The sequence below is a fragment of the Phlebotomus papatasi genome, chromosome 2 (genome assembly GCF_024763615.1).
Source record: "Phlebotomus papatasi isolate M1 chromosome 2, Ppap_2.1, whole genome shotgun sequence".
Taxonomy (NCBI): domain Eukaryota; kingdom Metazoa; phylum Arthropoda; class Insecta; order Diptera; family Psychodidae; genus Phlebotomus; species Phlebotomus papatasi.
The window spans coordinates 36,365,020-36,388,176 of NC_077223.1; the positions used below are offsets into that span (position 1 = coordinate 36,365,020).

Here is a 23,157-nt window from a genome sequence, read left to right on the forward strand (position 1 = left end):
TTTTGCATTGCTGTGATTTTCCCAAAATTTACTGTTGGTGATTTATGTAGCATGGACTGTCTTATCGCGGGAACCTTCCTCGTGAATTCAGCACAAAGTTATGTAGAGATAGTACAGAGTACGCGATACCTGAGTGTTCACTCGCCAGTTTGTCTCAGTTAATTTATCAAAAATGACACAAAAAGGAGCACGACAGAGGGTTCTCCTCTAAACTATCTCACATGGGACACACATAAATTCTGGCATTTAACACACACAAGATGGTTGGGAGGTGCATAAATATTCAAATGAAACCCAATAAATGATGCAAATGAAATTTATTTGACTGCCCCGATGATCTCCATTTGCATATTTGCTCCTCACCACCATCCAATATGTAAATCCTATGTGCAAAATGATCTTCTCTGTGAGAGGAAAGGGCTGCAAGAAAGGCCACTGAGGAACTTGTCATCGTTGTAAACTTAATGAATTTCCCGCGTGATATCATTTTCCTTTATGTTAGCTTGTCCACTTTATAGGCATCTTTTCCACCGCATTCCTACCCAAGTGATTTTAATTATATTGGTTTTAGTTCTGTAATTGACATTTGTGCTGCAAAACTCCTTCATTTTTCATCTGATACAGTACAACCTCGTGTGTCCTGATCAACTACAAGAATTCCAATCGCACGTGCTTAGTATATAATTTCTTGCATGTGCGTGTACTTGAGAAGGTCATTCTGTAATATTTAAATTTTTGTCAAAGACCACATATAATGCACTAAGCCGTAGTGGCTATAGGATAGTGGTACTTAATTAAATACTGAATATCTGTCTTGGAGTCAAAATAAAACGACAAGTTGTAAAATTCAGTATAATCACCTGCTTCACGACTGCCTGATATATGACACAAATTCTAAACTATCATTAAATAATTATGAACTTATTATGTAAATTAATTGTAATTTTCTCCTGTACCAGACCCATCAGAATGAATCTCACAACTACAACTCTTCTTAAGTTTATGCATCTATTCGTGCTCCACTCTTTTAATTGATGAGCCATTTCAATTAAGTAAAAATGCGAATGTCTTTTTACGGGCATTTCCTCAATAAATGCTCACACTTTTACGTATTACTATATTTGCAATAAATCTCTACTTTTGCAATCAAAATCAGAGGAAAACCGATGGGGTTGCAGCAATATTTATAACCTCGTCGCATTTTTTTATCACAAAATGATTTCGAAGAAATACGGAAATACGATGTACTGTCGCAACACATCAAATAAATTTATTTTAAGGTTTAATTCAATTCAACTTGAAGTTTATTTCATGTCTAAAGATACAATACTATTCCTATTTAGGGCTATACAAAGCTCATTATAAGTTTTAAATTTGTTGAGTTTTGTGTGGTATAAAATTAAATTAATTCAATTACAGTTTTTTTTTTTAAATTTTTTTTAGCGTATATTGTTCAGAATTCCTTTTTAAGTTTATAAGAAGGTTATAGTAATTAGCTATTGAGTTAAAGGCAATAGATTTAATGTCATACTTTGTAGTCCTAGGTCGAACATTTATTATATCTCCTACTATCTTCTTCGAAATTATTTTTTAAGAGAAAAATTAAATATTTGTGCGAGGAGGGCATAGCAATGATCTCAAGTAATACCGCAATCCCATTAACATAAGGAAAGCATTAAGAAAAACTTCTTTTTAAAAAAAATTATGAATTTTAATAATAGGCATGTTTCACTTTCATGGTTATAACGAGCTCGATATAAGCTTGATATCTTCGAAAAGTCATCATAATTAAATTAAGGATCAGGAATTTAGAAGAAATGTTCTCACTTTATTTCTTTTAATATTTCGTCTTTAATGAACGAATGACAATTTTCGTTCTTATGAAAAATAATATGTATATAATTGGATGAAGAAATGGCGTAATATGTGTCGATAGAAGACTCTCCGGTGATGGTCAGTGGATTTGAAGTCACTTCACCAAGAAAAACACTTCTTCAATCTTGCCCAGAGCTGTCTGTCCTGGATATGGACCTTCTTCAGTGGCTACAAGGATTTCTACATTTATTTTAGAATTACATTTAAAATACAATGACAAAATAAAAAAAAAGATCTTGTATTTTAATTATTAATTTAATTTAATGTAATTCTAAAATAAATGTAAAAATCCTTGCAGCCACTGGAGAAGGTCCATATCCAGGACCGAAAGTTCTGGGCAAGATTGAAGTAGTGTTTTTCTTTGTGAAGTGACTTCAAATCCACTGGCCATCACCGGAGAGTCTTCTATCCATAATTATATATAGTTATTGTAGTTTAAATTCCCAAAAGGTGTTTGATTAAAAACAAATAAAAACTTAAAAAAAGCAATAAAAATATTTACTATACAGCAAGTAGCTAGAGATTTGCAAAATATATTCTAGAATCTTACAACCTTTTCTTTTCGATTGTGTATAAACTTTGAAAAAAAACCTTTAGATATTCATGAAAAATCATTTTCTCTATAGAACATCGGTGTTTTCTTTCGTCCTTAAAGGGTTAAAAAACTAAATTTAGATAATATCGCACTCGCAACTTGACTATTACAAGGGTGTTTGTCGATTTTCAAAATTTTCAGGGCTCGGCTTCAAAAACTATATTTCAATATGGTTATTATTTTCATTATAAACCTTCAAAATTGCTTTTATATGATTCTGAAAATATTATTTTCAGTCGATTGAGTTTAAAGTTGTCCAAGAAAGAAAGAAAATGACTTTTGTAATTTAATATATAAAAAATCCACGTTCTTTCAGTCACTGAAGGAGATCCATATCGGGACCGAAAGCTCTGGGTAAAACTTAAAAACACGTTTTCCTCTTGCGGTGACACTTTCTCACTGGCAATTACCGGAGAAGTCCTTGATAAAAAAAATTGGATCGTCTTACCCGTTTTGCCCCTTGTTGTTCTTTAGAAACGTAAACGTGAATGACTTACTGACTAGTGTCTATTAAGTTTGGTTATCGTCTAGTTATAAAAGCCCTTGACAACATCAAATATCTTACATAACACCATTTACTATTAATCGGAGACACTTTTTCTTCAAAAGTTTATCACATTAACTACAAACCAGCCAACATTTTGTCTAGTAACAGAAAGAGGTAACAGAAAGAACAAGATACTCTGAAATGAAAATCCTAAATTTCATTGAAGACAAAAACTATATTCTACTGTGTTAAATTAGCAATCACTTCAGCCCACACTTATCTTATTCGTCCGATCTGATTGCTTCATTGTAGCGGAAGAAAATGAATTTAGTTTCAATGGACATGAAAAAGCGTAGTTCGTCTGATAAACGAAAAAAAGTGGTGATCATGCTCAGCCAAAGAATGTCGAGATATGTTGACCAATGAACAAATTAATGACTAGCGTAATGAGTTGCTGAACAAATTTTCTGGGCAATGCAGTAGATCGCGGCTGGAGGATCATCGTGCTGAGAGTCACGAAATCAAATAATAATAAAATTGCGTCAAGTGGCTAATTGATTTGTTGTACGGCAAAATAATTTCCCATTAAACAGTTAGCGTTACATTTATGACTATCGTTAGTTGAGTTCAATATAGCAACACCAAAAAGAAACCATCTAAACGGTGATCATGGTATGAGCAGCATATTTGAAGGCAGCAGAAAAAATTCTCATGTTTCACCTCTATAGAAATCCGGCATGTTCTGGGTGATCTTAGATATATTTCTAATAGCAAATAGCGAATAGTTCATAAGGTTTATTGCACATGTGTTAAATTTCACGATGGTCGAGGGAAGTGAATAGTTAATAAAAGTACAAAAAAAAGAAAAATTATTTCATGAGATGGGCAAAAAAAAGAGTGTACCAACTGATCACGGATTACACCATCTAGAATCTCTCAGGTATTCACAAAGTCCAATAAATTTCATAAATAACTCACAAAATAGACCACGGTCGGATAATTATTGGATATATACATACATAGATTGCAGAGCTTAGCAATCAAGCTGGATGGCGTATGGCACCCAAACGAGCTCGCAGAAGACGCTTTTTCCCTTGGCATGTGATCCCCAGCATATATATTTATTAATTAAATTAATCGACACGAGTTAAATGGGCAAAATAGCAATGCAAACAATCCAACACGGTGATTTGAAAATATGAGCCAGACAGTCACGTTTGTGCATTTAATTGTCTGCTGTTAGCTGCTGAATGGCGCGCGCGATCTTTTTACGTTCCCGCGCGCGCACGCCAACAGTTTGTGTTTCATTAACCAAAACATACAGAGAGCACCAGAAGCCCTCGAGAGACGAAATTCTGCATTACACTAATGCACGAGATTACTTGAAAAAAAATAATCGCAATGCTTGAAACAAATCAAATTCCTCACACAAGAAATTGCAGATGAAGTGCACTCAGAGAAAATGCCAAAGATTCACTGTTAGGGTTACTTTATACCAGAATTTTGAGATAATTTTTGACCTTAATATTTTCACAAAGCACTCTATAGTGCGTGTCTTATCCTGATAAGAGATCTCTTTTTTTTTAATAAAAAAATTGAGAAAGCATTAACTGCTCCTAACCTTAACAATGCTAAATATCCAACTACAATTATAAGATTTAAAAATGTTCGTGCCTAAAAGGTGAATAGCTTTCCTAAACCTTACCACTCCATAAAGTATTTTTAGAAATGTTTTTGTTTTTCGGTACCTTCATCCACATCCTCCACTCCAAAAATATCTTTTCGGGTTTTGTAGTCCAAGTTTTTAAATATGGATCCATTGACTTCTTTTACTTTTGGATGTGTTAACCCTCTAACGGGTAAGACCACCTCCAGGCGGTCTTCACAAAAATCACATTTACAGCGACAATAAAGGTTTTATTTATTTAAAAAATGCTATAGTGTCCTCGGTAATAGTCTTATAAATATCTCTTGAAAGTTTAAACTCATTTTGACTCTTCGTTTTGTTGCTATTCCCAGTTTTGTGTGACAGGTCAGAGAAAAAGCAACAAAAAATATTTGTGCAAAAAAACTCATTTCCAATTTCCATAAAAATACCGATATAAAGTTATCTGAGTAAAATAAATTTATTTTTTACTGAAAGATATGACCTTCTGCTTTGTATATTTTATTTCAAAAAAATTGAAAAAAACTAAAAATGTGAATTTTAAAAGTAAAAAGAGTTTCAAAAAATTTTTATATTTTCTCACCTAGCGCCTAAACTAAAAAAGATAATGAAGAATGGATGGTTTTTTCGACTTTATTGGATCATAATTATCCTAGAAAATATTGTTTTAGAACTTTTTTTCGCTTATTAAAGAAAACACCATTAGAGGGTTAAGGCAATAATCCAAGCGATCATTTCATCCATTCCTACAACTGAATATATCGATATTTAAAGGTCTTCAAGGTCACTGGCCAAGCACTTTAGTTAGAGTGATTTTTTTTTAAATCCAATACCTTAGTTGCAATTAACACAATCTTAATCCTAACTTTCGCCCTATGGGTCAAACGGAATTAGATATCGATTTCCGGTCTTCAGTAACCCGTGCTTAAGTGAAAATTATCAATGGAAATTTATCTATTTTTTTCTAACCCGGACGTAAATTTCGAAATCACCAAAATCTTGTTCTTTGTGGTTTATTTCCAAAATAGCCCCAGTGATATTTTCTTAATTTTCTTTTTAATTGGGAATACTTTCGTCCGTACACTCATTTGATCTCAAGTCGTTCTGTCTAGAGTTTTTTTTAATTGGAACGCTATAGTATATTTTTTCTTAAGTTCACGCTTCGCATTATAATTACCAGTAGAATCATTTCCTTAAAATTACCTTGTAATATTTAGTGAAAATGATACCAAAAAAACTGAAACTGCAAAATAATTACCTAGGGAAAAAATATGTTTTTTTTTCTGGACATATTATAGAATCACCGTATGAAAGTGTAAGAAAACTTCAAAATGAATTCGCTCATTCTCTTTGCAATGCCAAACCGTTTTTCAAGATCAAAAGTTAAAAAGGTTCTAAAAAGAATATTTGTCAACAGACCTTAGTAAATTTAAAATGAATGGAATGGTCTAGAAATAATTGAAGAGCTTGTGCCATCATTATTTGGATATGAAGCGATGATGAACCAGTTCTGAATGAATATATAATTTTTTTTACGAAATTCCATTGAATTACCTCAAATTTGATCGGTTGGGGCACCGGTAAAATTTTGAACAATTTGTTGAGTTGTGAATCCCAAGATTTTTTAGTCTAAAGTTGCATAGATATATTCTATATAAATAGAATTTATTAAATAGATTAAAATCATCTAAGAAAAGGGTGTAGCTTAAGCGGTCTTCAGACTACAGGTTTATATCAAATTTTAAGGTTTGTTTGTTTTCCATATAACAAGAAATTGCAGTGATTTTTTAAGATATACAATACATATATAGTCAACTGCGAAGTATAAATAATGTAAAACTAATAATTAAAAATGTTCTCAAGAACATTGCTTTCTTTAAAAAATTACACTATAAAAAATTAAACCATATGGCTAATCCTTATGTGCTGGACACACCTACAGCTTAATCCGAGAGATGCCTTAACGTTATTATTATCTAAATGATGATTAAACTACATTCTCATTAATTTCCCACTATGCTGCTTCTCAGCTTAATCCATAAGTCTGTCTAGGGTATTAGGGCAAAAATAGACTCAGACTGATCCTCAAGAACATTTATTCTGTAAAATTTAACAGTAGGGGATTAAGTAAAGCAAAGAAGGACCTCTAATCGATGATCCTACTACGGGCTTCAGACTATAGACTTATGGATGAGACTTAGTGCTTAAGTCATAGTCTGAAAAGGTCAGGCTGTGGCTAAGCCCAAAAATGTGGAGGCTTAGCTAAGTCCTCGTTGAAACGAAGGTTTAGTTTTTTATTAGTAGCTTATCGATGCTTACGCACCCTTGCAATGACACAGTGAAACATAAAATCAAAGAAGAATTAAACGTGTATTCAGGTAGTGTTTTATGATGTTATGAACGAAAAACTGATATATCAAAAAAGTGCAAAATAAAATTTCTCCACCATACTCGAGAGAGAAATAATTTAATGCATAAACGTTTGAGAATGATATTTGTTTATATTTTCGGAAAATTCATATGACAGCACGCAAATATTCAATACGTCAGAAATTAAGCGCTAAGTCTCATTTTAGGTATGAAAAGCTTTCTGGCTCATCCTCAGTCACCAATAAAGCCATCTTAGCGAGGACCCGGCATTATGCCCTAGACACACTTACGACTTAAGCCGAGAGGCGACTTAGTGGAAAATTATGGAAATGTAGTTTAATCATTATTTCGAATATAATTACGCTAAGCCGTCTCTCGGCTAATCCCCAGGTCTGTCGAGGCCCTTAGTCTCAGGTCTGAAGCCGAGCTAAGGCTCTTGACATGTTTACGACTTAAGCCGAGAGACGGCTTAGCGGAAAATGATAGAAATGTGGTTTAACCATTATTTAGAATATAATTACACTAAGCGGTATCTCGGCTAATCCTCAGGTCTGTCAAGCCCCTAATCCGTAAATACGACAGTTTGGGGTAAATTCAGGATTAGCTTGAGTTTATTTGGGCCCTTACAGCCCATAAATCTGAAGACCGTAATCAGAGACACTTTCGAATCTTCGAGAGACGAAATTGTGCATGAATATGAACAAATAGAAACCTTCTTATTACGCTCGTGACTTTGAATTCTAAGCTTATATCATTAGTTTTAACCCGACTCTTCCTGTTATTTAATAAATTTCTTTTTTTTCAATATTTCAGGAACTCTAGTGTTCGACAGTGCACTTGAATTTGTATCACCAAGTTTACAACAAAGGTAAGTTTTGTGACTTAATTTTCAATCGAACACGGAATAAGCATGTACAGGTCCCATTAAGCTCATTTTAGTTAATCTCGTGAACTACTGAATAGCACTGAATTGCTGCAAACACAGCATCAATTAAAATGCTTAGGTACAGTGATACCATTTAGCGTATTTGCACACGGATTATTGCAATTGCCACTGAAGGTATTTTGTGATTTCATGTGTCAGAAGATCACCTGAGAAATGTGAGGAGTGGAGTGTTGCACAGAGAGGGTGTTTACCATTGATTCACAGAGCCGTACAATAGAATTGCATTCCTGGGTGAGAGTGAAAGAGATCATGGGGATTATAAAGTTAACCACCGGAGTGATCATTCACGATTGCAGTCACATTGACACTCTGTGTGGATCGTGTGGATTTAATTGTGAAACGATGTGTCTGTCACTTGGGTAATAGTGAGCATTTTGAGGATTAAAAGACCTGACCCGCGCGCCATCCACAGCTGCACGACCACAATTGACGCCATGGAGATCAATTTGCTGGGGCAGTATAAGCCATCCACTTTTATATATATTTATACTAATTACGTCCAGTTTCATGACTCTCCGTGTATCGCTTTTGATATTTGATTGCGTCAATGTTGGAAAGAAGTCCACGATGGGTCGCACCACCTCTTTTCACTTGATCAAGTCGCACTTTTTGCCACAAAGTGGGCGTGTTTTATATAAATTTCCAAGTTTAATAGGTAATATCTATTAATTAATGTGGCGATCTAATGAGGAATTTTATGAGAACATACGCACTTTTGGCGATCCAATAAGCTGAAAAACACTTTAAAAAAAAATCAAGTTGTTAAATTTATCACTTGTTTTTGCTAAACTCAATGAAATTTAAATTAGCTCAGAAGAAGTGCAAGAAAAAACAAAGATGTTTCATCTATTGGTTTTAAGGGAAAAACTTTCTCACAGACATAACAGTAGGGGATATTAGGGCCTTATCATACATATTTCAAACAATATTCAAACTAATAGAAGTAGATGAAATTGTTAAGAATCTCACCTAATAACAATTACCAAAAGTAAGAAAATTGTATTACATAGAAACAATTAAAAAAAAAATAACTAACTAAATATGATTCTTTCCGAAAATTTTTATTTCGGTTTTCAATTTCGTACCGTGTAACTGAGGAAGATTATTCTATAATAAATCATCTCAATATATATCTTCATTTTCCTTTAAATTTTCAACATTTCTTTATAAATCCTTGAAATCCTTTAATTTCTTTATTTGAATTAAATTATTTGAACTAATTTATTTGAAAAAATGCTTGGATCACTTAAGATCACAAAGTCAGATAAAATACCGTTAGCAAGATTTTATTGGTATTTAAAAACACCACAACCTTAAAATAAGAATATTTCGTTCGGAATTTATTTGATTAAAATTTCTTAGATAACTGTATCATTTTTGACTCTCCAGTGATTCTAGCCCTTATTTCATGGAGGCTATTTTTGTGATGAGTGCAAGTCATTCCACGTTTTTATGAATTTGAAGGATATTTAAGGATTTATGAAGAAAATTTAGAAAATTTCATGGAAGATCAAAAGATAGGAGCTCTACAAATCATCTAGGGGAAAGCGCGCTACCTTCGGACGATTTATGCTTCGCACAAATCATTTTTTTAAAAGTGTTAAATGAATTTGGCTAATCATAATATTATATTTTAATAGATAGTCCAATGCCTCAAATTTCCAGAAAAGGGCTATGGGTGAAATCCATAACGAACCTAGCGAAAAAATTAAATTGACTGAAGCTTAAGTCGTCCGAAGGTAGCGCGCTTTCCCCTACTGACACCAACATCCTAGAATACTTTCAACTTATTGAGATAAAACAGGTTCCCTACAATATTTCTACCAATTTCTTAAAGAACTTCATCTTTAAAGTGTATCATTGAAAGTAACTTGCTTGAGATGATGGATCATAAGCTTCTTTAGGAAAAATTTTCAGGAGACTCTGAGAAATTAAAAAGTTTTTTTTTATCGTTTCCATTTCATATTTGGCTTTTGTACAGTGCTTCAATGCCAAAATTAAAGATTTGCTATTCTAAGAAGTTAATGACTAATTAATTACGCTTCACGTGGTAAAGCTTTAAAAGTTCCTCTCGAATTAATTTAAAATAAAAGACTTAAGATTGTTTGGCATTTCACCTCCAATTTCAAAAAAGCCTTAAGAAATTTGACACTTTAAAATAAGAAAAAAAAATGGAACAGTGGTGTAGTTTAACTCATGCATTACTGTCGAAAATGCAATTTTTTACAACAATAATATTTATCTAAGAATTATTCGGGTATATTTTTAGACAACCCATACTGTAGAGAAACTAATGGGACATCGTTAGTATGAATATGTTTTGTATTTGCTTTTTCAAAACAGTATTGAAAAAAGTTTATCCGCGTTAAAGTACTCCACCCTCCCCTATGAATTAGGCCTTAAAGGTCGACTACATGCTTAAAGATTTATTTTAGAAATTGGTGTTATCACACTAGGATTTTCAAAATTTAAATTTAAATTTAAATGAGCTAATTGAGCATTATAAGATTTCACGAATTTACTTGAAAATTCTCACAGCCAGGACATATTTTGCAAGAAATTTGCTCAATTTTAAATATTGTCGCGAGATTTTTAATTGTGAATGACTCCGGAAAATGTGTGATAGTACTCAAAATGTCTTATAAGCCACTTATCTGTTATTCAGAAGGATCCTTAAAGCCAGAACAAAGATTTGTAGGCAAAAGGCTGATGAAGGGACTCTCATACATCTTGTTGAAAATCTGTGTGAAGTCATATAAACAGGTGATTTCTTGGCACAATAATGGCTTTAGAGGAACTTAGCAAATTACTTCCGATACTGATGCTTCACTCGCGTACAAGTTTATCACTAAATTACTGTACTTATCCTATTTTTTAGCCACAAATAATAAATAATTACGAGTAAATAAATTTAATAAGAACAATTTTCTCCAAAAGACTACTTGTTTAACTGCAATAATATCGAAATTAATGAGCAATTTTAACATTTTAATTTGCTGAATTCAAATTTAATTGAGCAACCACATTTTTATGCTTTTTAAGCATGTTTAAACAAGTTTTGGTGGGCCAAGTATTAGTTTATACCAATAAATAAGCGAAAATCTATCAATTCAAATTATTTTTAATGCAAAATAACGCATAGAAACAATTTATATGAAAATTAAATTGAATTTACAAATTTAAAAAATCCTAGTGTGATAGCACGTTAAGAATACTTTTTTAATGTAATTTAGTTCTTATATTTTCAAAAATATTAGCGAAATGGCTGTAGCTTTCTATACGAATCTACTCAATAATCCCCTATTGCAATTATTCAAATTTCTTCTAAAAATATTGCCTTTTAAGAGGTTGAAGAGAAGGTCTCGGTGGACTTTAATCACCCAGGGAAGGGTTTGCCTGTTGAAAGCATCATTTTAATTATGACAGAGTCAGAACAATTCTTAACTGTTGCATTCTACCTTGCGGATGCGGCATATTGAATTAAGAATGAATGATACTTCTGTGAGATGCTCGTCTACATTGAGCTTTTCTTTCACTTAATTTCAATTCACAATACATTTCAGTGTCTCAGGGGTTGAGGCATGAAGAAACTCCAGAGTTGATTGATGCGCTTATTCAGTACGATGATAGACCATTAGTATCATCATTTTGCTACCACAAGAAGCCAATCTTGGCAGAACCTTTTCACATATTAGAGCACCATGAGCTCTACATACCGATGGGAAGAAAGACTGCAGACAACTTTGCATATCAAAGACCCAAAGGAGAGATACTCTGAGGGTTTTTTAAGATGAAAAACTATCTGCATGTCTTGCAGATGAGTTTGAAGAGCTCTGAGCAGATAAAAAAAGCTCCATATTTATATATACCCATCGTATCGGGCGGAATGGTAATTTGCAGTGCATCAGTTTCTTTTCACTTCTGGGTGTGCTTGGACTCTGACGTTGGCCGGAGTCTTATGAGGAATTAATTGAAATTAAATAGATGATCAACTCAGCTTCTGGTTTTCCCCACCATACGATGAGATTCTCCAGTGAGATCGATAATCAATTTGAGATAAGGCACAATTTATAAAGTTTCCAAGAGACTATTGAGAAGTCTTTGGAGGTATGGGAGACATTATTTATGATAATTTCATATCTGCTATGGCATTATTTACGAGATCACTTTTCCGCAAATGACAGTACTTCAATTAAGAGGATGGTTGGTGGAAATTTTGCGAAGAGAGCACCCAAGAATCATCATGGGAATGTGGAAAGAGACATGGCCAAGGCTCAGCAAAAAATCACTCCAACATTCCCATTGAAAGACATTTTAAAATCAGATTAGATCAATAGATCGGCAATCTCTGAGGAAATGAGATTTTTAGCGGGGAGGTCTTAAGACCCTAATTAATGATTGGCTAACCGGATATTAGAAATAGAAGTATGAGAAATTCAATTTTTCTTGTCAGACATTAAATTAATAACGAGAGCAATCTTTGACCTTGCTGCGAAAATCTTATTTAGAATTTTAAATTAGCAAAAACAATCGTAGCGAATTTTGCAATATTTTCGTAGGGAATTTTCGAATATCAACTTTATAAGAATATGCCCCGTTATATAATTTATTTGAATCGACTTTTAACTTTTTGGAATAATCCACATTTGTCATAAACCTAATTTTATTTTTTTATTTTCCTATTTCCCATAACATTGAAAAAAAATGGGCAAATTTTGAGAAAAACCGAAAAAAGACAGTGCGATATAATATTCACTTATGTGAGGTCATCTAAGACCGCAAGTCGATATCTCTCACCATTTGACCTCGATCTAGGGAACAAACTACTTAATGTCAAGTAGAAAAATAATAATTTCCGAACAAAAAAATCAATCTTATCGGTACTTAACCAATTCATTACCGATGCAGAAGGGTTCGAAATTTCAATATCTTTCCAAGCAATTCAAATATAACCAAATCGGTTAAAAAATATCCCTCCAAAGTGATTGAACTTTGACCTACAATAATTCAAAATACCGATTTTACCGGCCGTAGGTATGTTTGAAAGAAATATTCGTCTGGATTAGGGGAGACTGTGGCAAAATTTGCCAAAACGGATATTTTATTTTTTCGCAAGTTATCAGTGAATGTAAATGATTTCTATTTAGCATATTCTTATAGGAAATTTACCACTCTACAACTTTGCCGAAGTTATTTTCCTCCTGCTCAAAAGGAAATGCGTCTTCGAGCTATTTTTCAAAATATGATTTTGTGGAAATTCTCAAAACAGCTGGGGCAAATTTTGTCATAAAAAGCCTTGTAAGGCTTCCAGAAAGGCCAGGGAGTGCACAAATCCGAGCGTACTTGGAGTACCGAAGTCAACTCACTTTAATGAATGATATGGAAAGTCTTCGGGCTTCTTATGGTATTCTACGGTTCCCTTACATGAACAGGAAGAGGACTTGGTAAGATAGTTTGTTGAAATGGAGAACAATGGGCATCCTATTGAGGCGGATTAGCTGTCCAAATATACAACCAAGGCGTCCAAAATTCGAGTCAAATTCACTTCTATACATATATCAATTCATTTTTAAACGTATTAACACTAATTTTAGTAAAAACAAAGAAAATGAACCCTTTCCAAGTTTCTAAACAACCCTTCTGAAAAGAGAGTAACAAAAAAATCAATTAGTATTGAAAATATCGCACTTCAAATTTGGAACATTGATGCTTATGAGCGGTCTGTCCAAAATTATGAGCCCTTACCCTCTACCGCTGTTTTCAAAACAAAGTAAAAAATATTACTTTGGAGTAGATAGAGATTTTAATTTTTTTTTTTTTAATTGATGGTGACCGAAGACCCAAAGTTGATATCTTTTACAGGTTAATCTCCAAAACGATGACAAGTTGGGATCAAACAGATTATATAACTATTTTCTCTTTAAGTTCAAGCAGTAGAACATTAAAAAATATATATATTTTGAAAGCTCTAACTCTAATCATTTACTCCACGTATAGGTAGGAGCCCTAAGAAATTTGTTCATCCAAATAATTTCGCTCAATATATCAAGTGATAGAACACTTCCTGTATGATTCACGAGGCCCTGAGAACTATATTTTTCATTCCGTATTATCAGGCATATGGAAGGCGTGACTAATTTTGTTTTTTATGGAAGGACACTTCAGATTCTTTAGTTTATTAAGTGGCGGGTAAATCTTTGCCTAGTAGAGACGTAGTATTAAAGAATTGCTTATTGTCATTTGGTGGTTTAGATTTGTTTGGCTTTACTTTCTGAAAGGGGCGTAGCCTAAATATCTGGGCGTAGTTTAGAGATTCAGCACTGTTCAATGCATAATAAAAGTTTAAGTTAACTTTCAGATTAGAAATTTTTGAAAATTTATCATTCGCCTTTATAGTTCAGAAAGTAGAATTCTGCAACAAAGTCAGTTAATCGTGCCATTTCTACTGAACAACAGTAAGTAACTAAGGGTCTCGATGTTCCCTTTCATCTCTATTCTGGCCTGGCCTGAATCTGCGTGCAATGTGAATTTCCGCAAAATTACTAGTTTGCTCCCATCATAATGGATAAGTATATGTTACACGGTGGGCATTGGTGGATGAACGTGTGATAAGATAATCGATCTATCGAGCATCTTTCGTTTATTAATGGGCTCCAACCATGGAGCATTGCCACCGCAAACGAGCCATCACCATTGAGTCGATTCTCATTAATTTTCAATGATTCAAATGGGTGTTGTTGTTGGCAAGTGAAATGGGATCTCTTATTTGTAATTAGACACTCCAATGGATAATATTGAACACTTTACTCACTTCTAAATTGATCCTTACCCACTTATGCACCACACTCAAAGCTTCTAAGTAATTATACTTAAATTGCAATATACTTTAATATTAATTTTAACACACTTTTTGCTGCTGGTTAGAGGTAATTTAAAAAAATTGCAATTCTTCTCAGTAGATTTTACCGCCAGAAATTAAAATGCAAGTGATTTGATTGTAATTGTCGTTGGATATGTTATGCAGAGGTGTAATTTTAACACTTAAATTCACCTTCTTAATTATCACTTTGTTTTCCCAATCACTCCCAATTCATTAGCTTCAACTTGCTGAGCAGTAATAATAGAAAATTAGCAACTTTTTTGCTTGTAGAATTTTACATGTTCTTTCAACATATTTTACTACTCGACAAACCAAATTAGTTCAATTACTTCATTTAAGAACCACGACTAATGGTCAAGTTATTTTGTACATCACAAAATTCTTGAAAGACCGTTGGGGTATTTTTCTTGATTAATAGCATTTCAAAATTGATCTGTTTTCTTCTTCATTTGACTATGAATGAATTTCTAAAAATAAATTTGTGATACACTTACCTCATGAATGGTATTCAATGGGTTTAATGAGGTAATATGCTTAGAGACTAATTGTGTGGCATTTAAGAGATCATTTTCAACAAGATACTGTAATAGGAGAAAACAGGTATATTATAATTAAAATTATATTTATTCAAGTGATTCAGAAGTGTCCCAATTTTTCAGGCAATTCAAAGTAATATCGTCAATAATTTTTTTTTCGCTGAAAAAAAAAATTATCCCACCATTTATAGGTTTTCAATGCAAATGAATCTCTTGTTATTCTACATTTTTGAGCAATTCTTCATGTTGTCTCATTTGAAAAATATTATGCACTCGACGCCTTCATGTGCGAATAAATTGTGTATCTATGGCATAAAAGAATCAATTTCCAGTAGTCAGAAGCCTCCGCCAGTGAACAGTAGTATCGACAATATATATCTTCGTCAAAAAACATGACATGCCGATACAAACGTTAATTACGTGATAAATCTGCATGCAAAACAAATTAATTCAAATACAAATCACAAGACGGTGGCTCTCTTATTTTTTATTACTCAAAACTCCTTCGCAGCTTGGTTCTTCGTCAGCATTTTCTAAAGTCAGACGGAAACTCCTGCCAAACTGGAATTTGTGCAATTTATCTATTTCACTCTTCATTCACCACATGCGTTTCTCATATTCCGCTGATTGGGACCATTTAGAATGATCATTTATGGGAAAATATGTGGGCGAAGGTGAATCCACTTATGAATTCTACACCTGTTTAATACAAATAGTGAAATACGAAGTAAATCATAGACTAATTGCATACTTAATCCTGTCAATTTTTCTTTCTACCCTCGTTATAATATAGGAGAAAGTGCTCTCCCTTCGAACGTTCATGCTTCCAATAATGTGAATTTCTTTTGTTATTCATAGTAAATTTACATTAAATTATCACGGAATTATCAACAATTGATGATAAATCAACTAATATTTAATAGATATTTGTAAGTTTCTTAGGAAAACTAAAAAAAATATTCACATTATTTAAAGGCATGAACGTTCGAAGGGAGAGCAGTTTCCCCTACAAAATATTAGATTTTTTAGTATTTTTTAATGAAAACAATTTTATTATCGCAAGCCTAAAGTTCAAAGCTTAAAAATAAAAAAAAAACTATTTTAGCCTTTTAGAATGTTCAAACTTTTTTGTTAGAACCTCAGAACTGAAACTCGTCTGCTAATTTAGTGAAGAAAATTTAGCAATTTTGGGTCAAAAACTGGAAAACAGAAAATGTTTTCACAAATTAAATTTTTATTTTTATTCAAGTTCTTAAGACCTTCTTGAAAAAAAAAGAAACTTACAACACGGTGGACAAAATTTATCGGAGTATATTCATTTAAAAATTTAAAAAAACATATATTTCGTGTAATCAGATGAGTTGAATTCGTGTTTGAACGCTACATTGTTTTTAAAAAACGAAATTTATAAATTTTGTAATATTTTTATACAAAAAATTATAATTTTCGGTGTTTTAACTCATAACACGAAATTTTTAATTTTTGATGTCAGATGAATATAGTCTGAGAAATTTAGTCAACCTTAAAGAAAGTTTTTATCAAAAATCGTCTCCAAAGAATTAAGTATCAACCGCTGAATTTTTAAAAATTTGAAATTAAAGTTTAAGTAGAAATGTTGCACTGTTTTGCTTACTACCAGATCGAATTTTGAATCAGTAAAATTTCAAGAAAATAAGATTCACATCTCTCTTCATAAAGTCAGGAATTTATAGTCACTATAGGGATGCTTGTTCACTGAAGAAATGGTCGAGATAGTCCAAGTACTTTAAAAATAAAAATTAATGTTTGATGGTACCCCGTGTTTGGTGGTGCCCCACTTTACCCTATGTATTTTTTCAGGTATAAAAGGATGTGAATTTTGATTAAATAAATTTTCCTGATCTAAAAGGTATGCCGGAAGCATAAAAAAATAAATTTGATCAGCCAACTATTAAATTTTGGTTAGTAAAGAAATCTAAATCTTTCCAAAACTTAGTCTTATTTATATAATTTATAACTTAAATATTTCGAATTTATAATAAAAGCTCTGTTTCCTCTTTTTCCGAGAATGAAAAGAAAATTTCATTGCCAATTCAAATTGAATTTTATATTGTGTTCAAAAGGAGAAGAAGTCTTCGAAAGAGTGAAATAAACTTATGAAAAATGTTTAAGATAAATAAAAAGGGTACATGAATTTTGAGTTCATGAAATTTTCTGGTATGAAAATGTGCTGTAAACTTAAATCTCTAAATTGAGTACCGCTCGAATTTGGTTTTAGAACAAAGAATTTAATTTTTGCAACTTATTTATAAATTATCTTCTCTTTCCTAAATGTATTGCATATATTAATCCTATTTTTTCCATTATTTCTCTTCTTGTAAATACTACAACAAATTCAATTTAGATTCGAATGCGATAGAGATGTGCAATACGTTTGAAAACGAAATAATAATTTAATTGACTTAATTATATAAGCTACACCAACATTTCTAAAATATTTAAATTTTTGTCCTGAACAAATTTAACATATTTGTAGCCGTATACTTTTCCTCGTATATAAAATAGCGCAATTGCATTTATTTTGACATAAAACTCATTTTTCTGCACAAGTAAATATTGTTGATATTTTGATATTTCTCTTACTACTTATGAGGATAGTTAGGATATAGGCTTAAGTGTAGAGAAATAAGTGTGGAATTTGTATAAAACTGGCAGAATGAACGAGTTTCACCATCATGACATGAACTTATTTTATATATTACTCTTCCTAATGTATAAAGTTGAAATAAACATCGAGTTGACGCCCGGAGATTCCAGGGCGAAGAATTGATATCTATGAATTACCACAAATATAAATTAAACGGAATGCACTCTCTTTTATAAATTCAACCACATATCATCCTCAATGCATGTTCATAAGTGTTACCCATCGTGTGTTGGTATACGATTCACTGTGGCAAGCAATGCTGGGCAGGTATTGTTCATCATAATGTTGCATATTGGACGTGCGGGGGAAAAAAGAGTATTTAGTACCGGTGTAACTTGGGCAAGTCTCGTATTTATGGAAAATGTGGCATTTTTTCCTTCCCCTTTGGATGCCAATGATGAGGGGGCAAGTCATGGTTGATCTTTACGGAATTGTTGAGCCACCATTGGGCAAACAACAGCACACACTGGGCCGGTACAAGAAGGTATGGTGAGACAGAAGCAGCGAACAACGGCGAAGGGAATGAGCATCAGCAGGAGTTGAGCTGCCGGAACCACAATCAACCAGGCGGGCGGCCAGAAGCAAGATGTGATGGGGCGCAAGAAGACCACTAGCCATAAGTTAAACCATCAATTGTGTGGGCCGAGTCGATGAGATTGAAATGCACAAACAAGAGAGACTACCAGCGTGGCATACAGCCCAATGTTCCAAATCATCTCCTTCTTCATAAATTTATTGATGAGGCATCGACCACCGTTTGAGGGAATACCGTGCATTCATGGCAAAATTCCTCATTCCTTGTGATCGACCATCGAGATGGTACCCATAATAATGGAGCAATTAACATCCACGATTAGTTTCCTTCTTCCCCCACAATTCCTCGAAAAGACAACATTGTACCAAGGGGTCAAACATCACAAGAAATTTAACCTTTTTATACGAAAACAATTACGAAGGAGAATTTGAGGACTTATGAATTCGAATATTTAACATTATTGGCTACACAGGAATACACTATCAATTGAAACTGGTTTAGAGATCGTCTAAAATAATTTTAAAATTTAATTGGGGTCATATACAGGGGGTCCCGGGATTATGCACTTCGGAATTATGCACCTGACGAGATTCTGCATTCATAATCCCGTCTTTTGGGAGCTGATTTGTAAAAAAAATGAAATACCTTTAATTACAAATATTTTTGAGCGGTGAATTTGAAATACTTGTCAACCATTAGCGCTGAAAATAAGGCCAAAAATTGGCGTAAAGAATGTTTTGCGTACAGAACGGCGTTCTTGTCTATGTGCATAATTCCATTTCGCATGATTTTCTTCGGTGCCGAAAATGTGCATAATCCCGGGAATCCCTTCGCCTATAATCAATTGATTCCCTGAATTGAATTTTCCCTGTAAATCCTCAATTTGAGTAATGAATAGAGTTTGCAGTCGTAATTTCAGAGACAAATCATATGATCACTGAGGAAGACGCGTCGAAGCGTCGAAAGCTTTGAAAAAGATTTTTTTTTGTTTTTCGGTCCTGAAAAGGAATGAACCACTTAATGCATCCCGAGGGGGTTCATCTCCTTGATGTGTTATTTAAAAAAAAAACATGGCTTTGGGGGGAAAGAGGAGAGTGAGATAATAAGGAAAAAATATTCACTTATAGAGGGGTCACTCAAGACCTGAAAGCGATATCTCTGACCGTTTGCGTTCCAGAATTATGACAAGTTGAAAAAAGTGGATTATACATAGCTTTCTTTGAGATTGAGCAGTTAAATCGGATGGATGAGGAGCTTTGGCAAAAGAAGAGATGAAGAGCGAAAAAAATATCTTTAAAGAAAATTGTTTAAAGAACCTACTCAAATGATGCAAAACGTATTCTGTTGATCAGATTGCTCAAAGCCTGTTTTTGATGATTTTTTGTTTGAGTATTCTGAAGACGCCCCTAGCCACTTAGGATGCCGGTTAAGGACAAAACCAACAGAACATTAAAAGAACATAATAAGACTAAATGGACAGCATAGTTTCACAACAAATTTCGGTAGAAAACTTATTTTTGCGACTGTGAAACAGTAAATTGGACACTTCTGCCTCTAACAAAAGTAGTTTCTTGGTCAAGGGGGTCCATGGTGCAATTGGTAAGAGCGTTCGAAAGCAAAGCGTTTGAAAGAGGAATTGAAAACACATTCAAACAGTATTTTTCCGATTTTTTTCTAAATTATTTTTCTGAGTTTTTCTAATATGATGCAGTGGAGCTATATCCATTAATTAGATTAGATATTGTTGGTGTATTAATTAGATATTGTTAATTCAATAGAGGATAACATGTAGGACTGTTGAACCTGGAGGAGTTGGAGGGAGAAAGCTCGTTCTGACGAAGACTCTTCTCATCCAACAGTACCAATCACTGTTCAGCTGGGGTGGTAACTTTAAGGAGTGATATAACAACGGTCAACTTCAAGATACGATTACTATACACTATTACTACGATTACTACGAAACATTTCCATCATTTTCCACTAAGTCGTCTCTCAGCTTAAATCGTAAATGTGTCTAGGGCATAAGAGTGCTCGAAGAGTTATTCCGAAGACACAATAGAATCGGCTCTTCATTCGGTCTTCACCAGTGGAACGAGGAGGACGCCAGATTCATGGCTATCTTGGAACGGGTAATGGGGCTCAATTCCGGGAGGCTAGCGATGAAGGGTGCTCCAGCATGTTCTGGTGTGAGACCTGAGGGGGAATTCTGTAACCCTGTAAAGTGATCACCTGTCAAAATTGGTGAATGCTTCACTAAAGTGATCGCACAAGAGATTCTGTAACTTGCGATAGCTTCACGTGAAGGGATCACTTTTAGGTTATGTGTTTCACTTGTCAATTTTTCGGTGAAGATGATGTTATCACTCGGTGAAGCCAATGAAATTTTTTTTCATACTCAGCTTGAAAAACAGCACTACATAATTTGTAATACTCAATTCTAGTGTTTTCCGTTGTTATTTAGTTCAAACATTGATGAAAATCTTAAATTTAATAAAATTTTCAACACACTTCTCCTCTCTGCTTCACGCAAAGTTACAGAATAACTTTTCTAGCAGTCGTAAAGAGAAGCCCGTGAACCTTTCACTAGTGAATCGTTCACTAGTGAAGCGTTCACAGAGTTAGAGAATTCCTACCCTGTAGCAATCTTGCTACAAAAATAAGCCAAAAAAAATCACTATTGAATATCTTCAAAAGTATTTAATATTTTTAATTCAAATTACTTGTGGAACTTAGAGAAAATGTACAAATTTCCGTAGACTGCATGCCCCTTCAATTTATACCTTCATTTATAACTCTGTTGCTGCAAACGCGTGCGATTAGGAGAATCAACAGTTTGAACTACATTCAATAATACACCTCGCAGAAGGCACACATGTACCCCTGAATTGAACAATCCTCCATTGAACTCTGCATATGTTACAATATCTGAAATAGTTGTAAAATTCTTCTTTTTTTCCCCAATTGTCTCCTCGATATACTTGACTCTTTGGTCTCGGCATACTAGGAGCTTCGAATTGAAATAAACATCTGAGTAGTTTCAGCATAATGTGCACCTATCCCTGGAATAGACCAAATTAAAATTTCTCTCTCTAGTTTCGCCGATGGTGGAAAAAGCATTTAGGAGAACAAAAGCATTGGCAAATACAAAAGAAATTGCACATATAAAATTCAAGGCATGGCAGAAGAAGCAAATGTAGCAACACGAGTTCTGTTAGAAAATCCCGGTATCTTGGCTTAAATATCTTGCATTTGTCAGTAATTACCATTTTCTTTGGTCATTAGTAAAAAGACGCGATTAATTTTGTTTCGCATTTAATTCATTCCATTTTGCGCACGGATTGACTTGATATTCTTACCAACATTCTCTCCGCACTTGCCTCCCCCGTGAAACAAGTGCTTTCAATGTGGCCATGCTATTGGCAAAAAAGGCAAAAACACAACCAAAATACTTCGGGATTTGATTTAGTATTTACTGAGTACCTATTTTAAAATCAAAAGAAATTCAGAGGAATGCTGCTGACCAGAGAAAACCTTCCACTTGTTACACTTTAACAACAGAATAGTCACCTAATTGAATAATTGAATTCCGTATGCATTCCTAAACCATCGACCTGTTACTTCTCTTCCCGTGAGATTCTAACTCATTTGAGTGGCTCAAGATCGGGTGTTGTTGCCAGTAAAAGGTCTCTCGGTCAACCTTATGGTGCGAGAGGCACCCTTACAGAATTCAAATGAGAGCAATCGCAGAGGTGTTTATATTCAAATATCGCGTGTGTAGATAATTTTTCCACTATTGCACACAATTTTCACTAATGATTTTCTCCTGTTGGAACCTAATGAGTGGAAAAAAGGCCACCATGGTATGAAATGGCAAGTCTCTACCATGAGATTCAATCAGTTTGGCTTTTAAATTTAACTCCAAGACACAAGAGAACAAAAAAAAACCCTTCGTCTTATATCCATCATTCCACCACAAGCCCCTCTCCTGAGAAAACTTTAAATGTTGGTGCACCCAAAGCTCGACCCCGGTGTTCAGATCTTTTCACAGATACGAAAAATATCTGTCGTTTATCACGACGATATAATACATCAACAGAAATTATCTCAAGACTCCTGTCTCTCTCACTTATTCATCTGCCTCTTGCCTCACTCTCGACGACAAACAACAGCTTTGAATGGATGATGATGATGATGATGTAGATGGACTGGCGGATCGTTTCGATGAATTATCGAGATGGCGGCATTCTATATTAGATACAAAAGCTTTTAAAAGGACTCCTTATTGAGCGACTTATTTATTTTTGTAATCACACACCAATATCATCATGTTATGTACTTCCTCTCCTCATTCCCATATCACGGTGTGTATTTTATTGGAATTTTTAAACTGCAGCTCTGAGCCGAAGAGGTTCAATTTTAGTTTTCTTTATATCTTCTGCGACTAAATGTCTAACTTTTATTCACTTACTAATCCGATGAGGATCTCGTGGAGCGATTGGTAAGATCGCCAGTCAGTCTTTTGGTGGTGAGATTCTTAGATCGATTCTCGCAGTTGTGAGTTCAAGCAACACCAATGATAGA

General features: G+C 33.8%; 1 protein-coding gene and 1 long non-coding RNA gene across 3 annotated transcripts in view; both read right to left on the bottom strand.

Moving 5' to 3' along the window:
* Nucleotides 1-23,157, bottom strand: part of LOC129800315 (protein cortex) — a 126,297-nt gene that overhangs the window by 43,874 nt on the left and 59,266 nt on the right. The gene's annotated exons all lie outside the window — the stretch shown is intronic.
* LOC129800318 (uncharacterized) overlaps nucleotides 21,259-23,157 on the bottom strand; it is a 33,578-nt gene continuing 31,679 nt past the window's right edge. The window contains exon 2 of the long non-coding RNA XR_008751613.1: nucleotides 21,259-21,635. This is a non-coding gene — a long non-coding RNA (uncharacterized LOC129800318). The remainder of the gene's footprint in view (nucleotides 21,636-23,157) is intronic.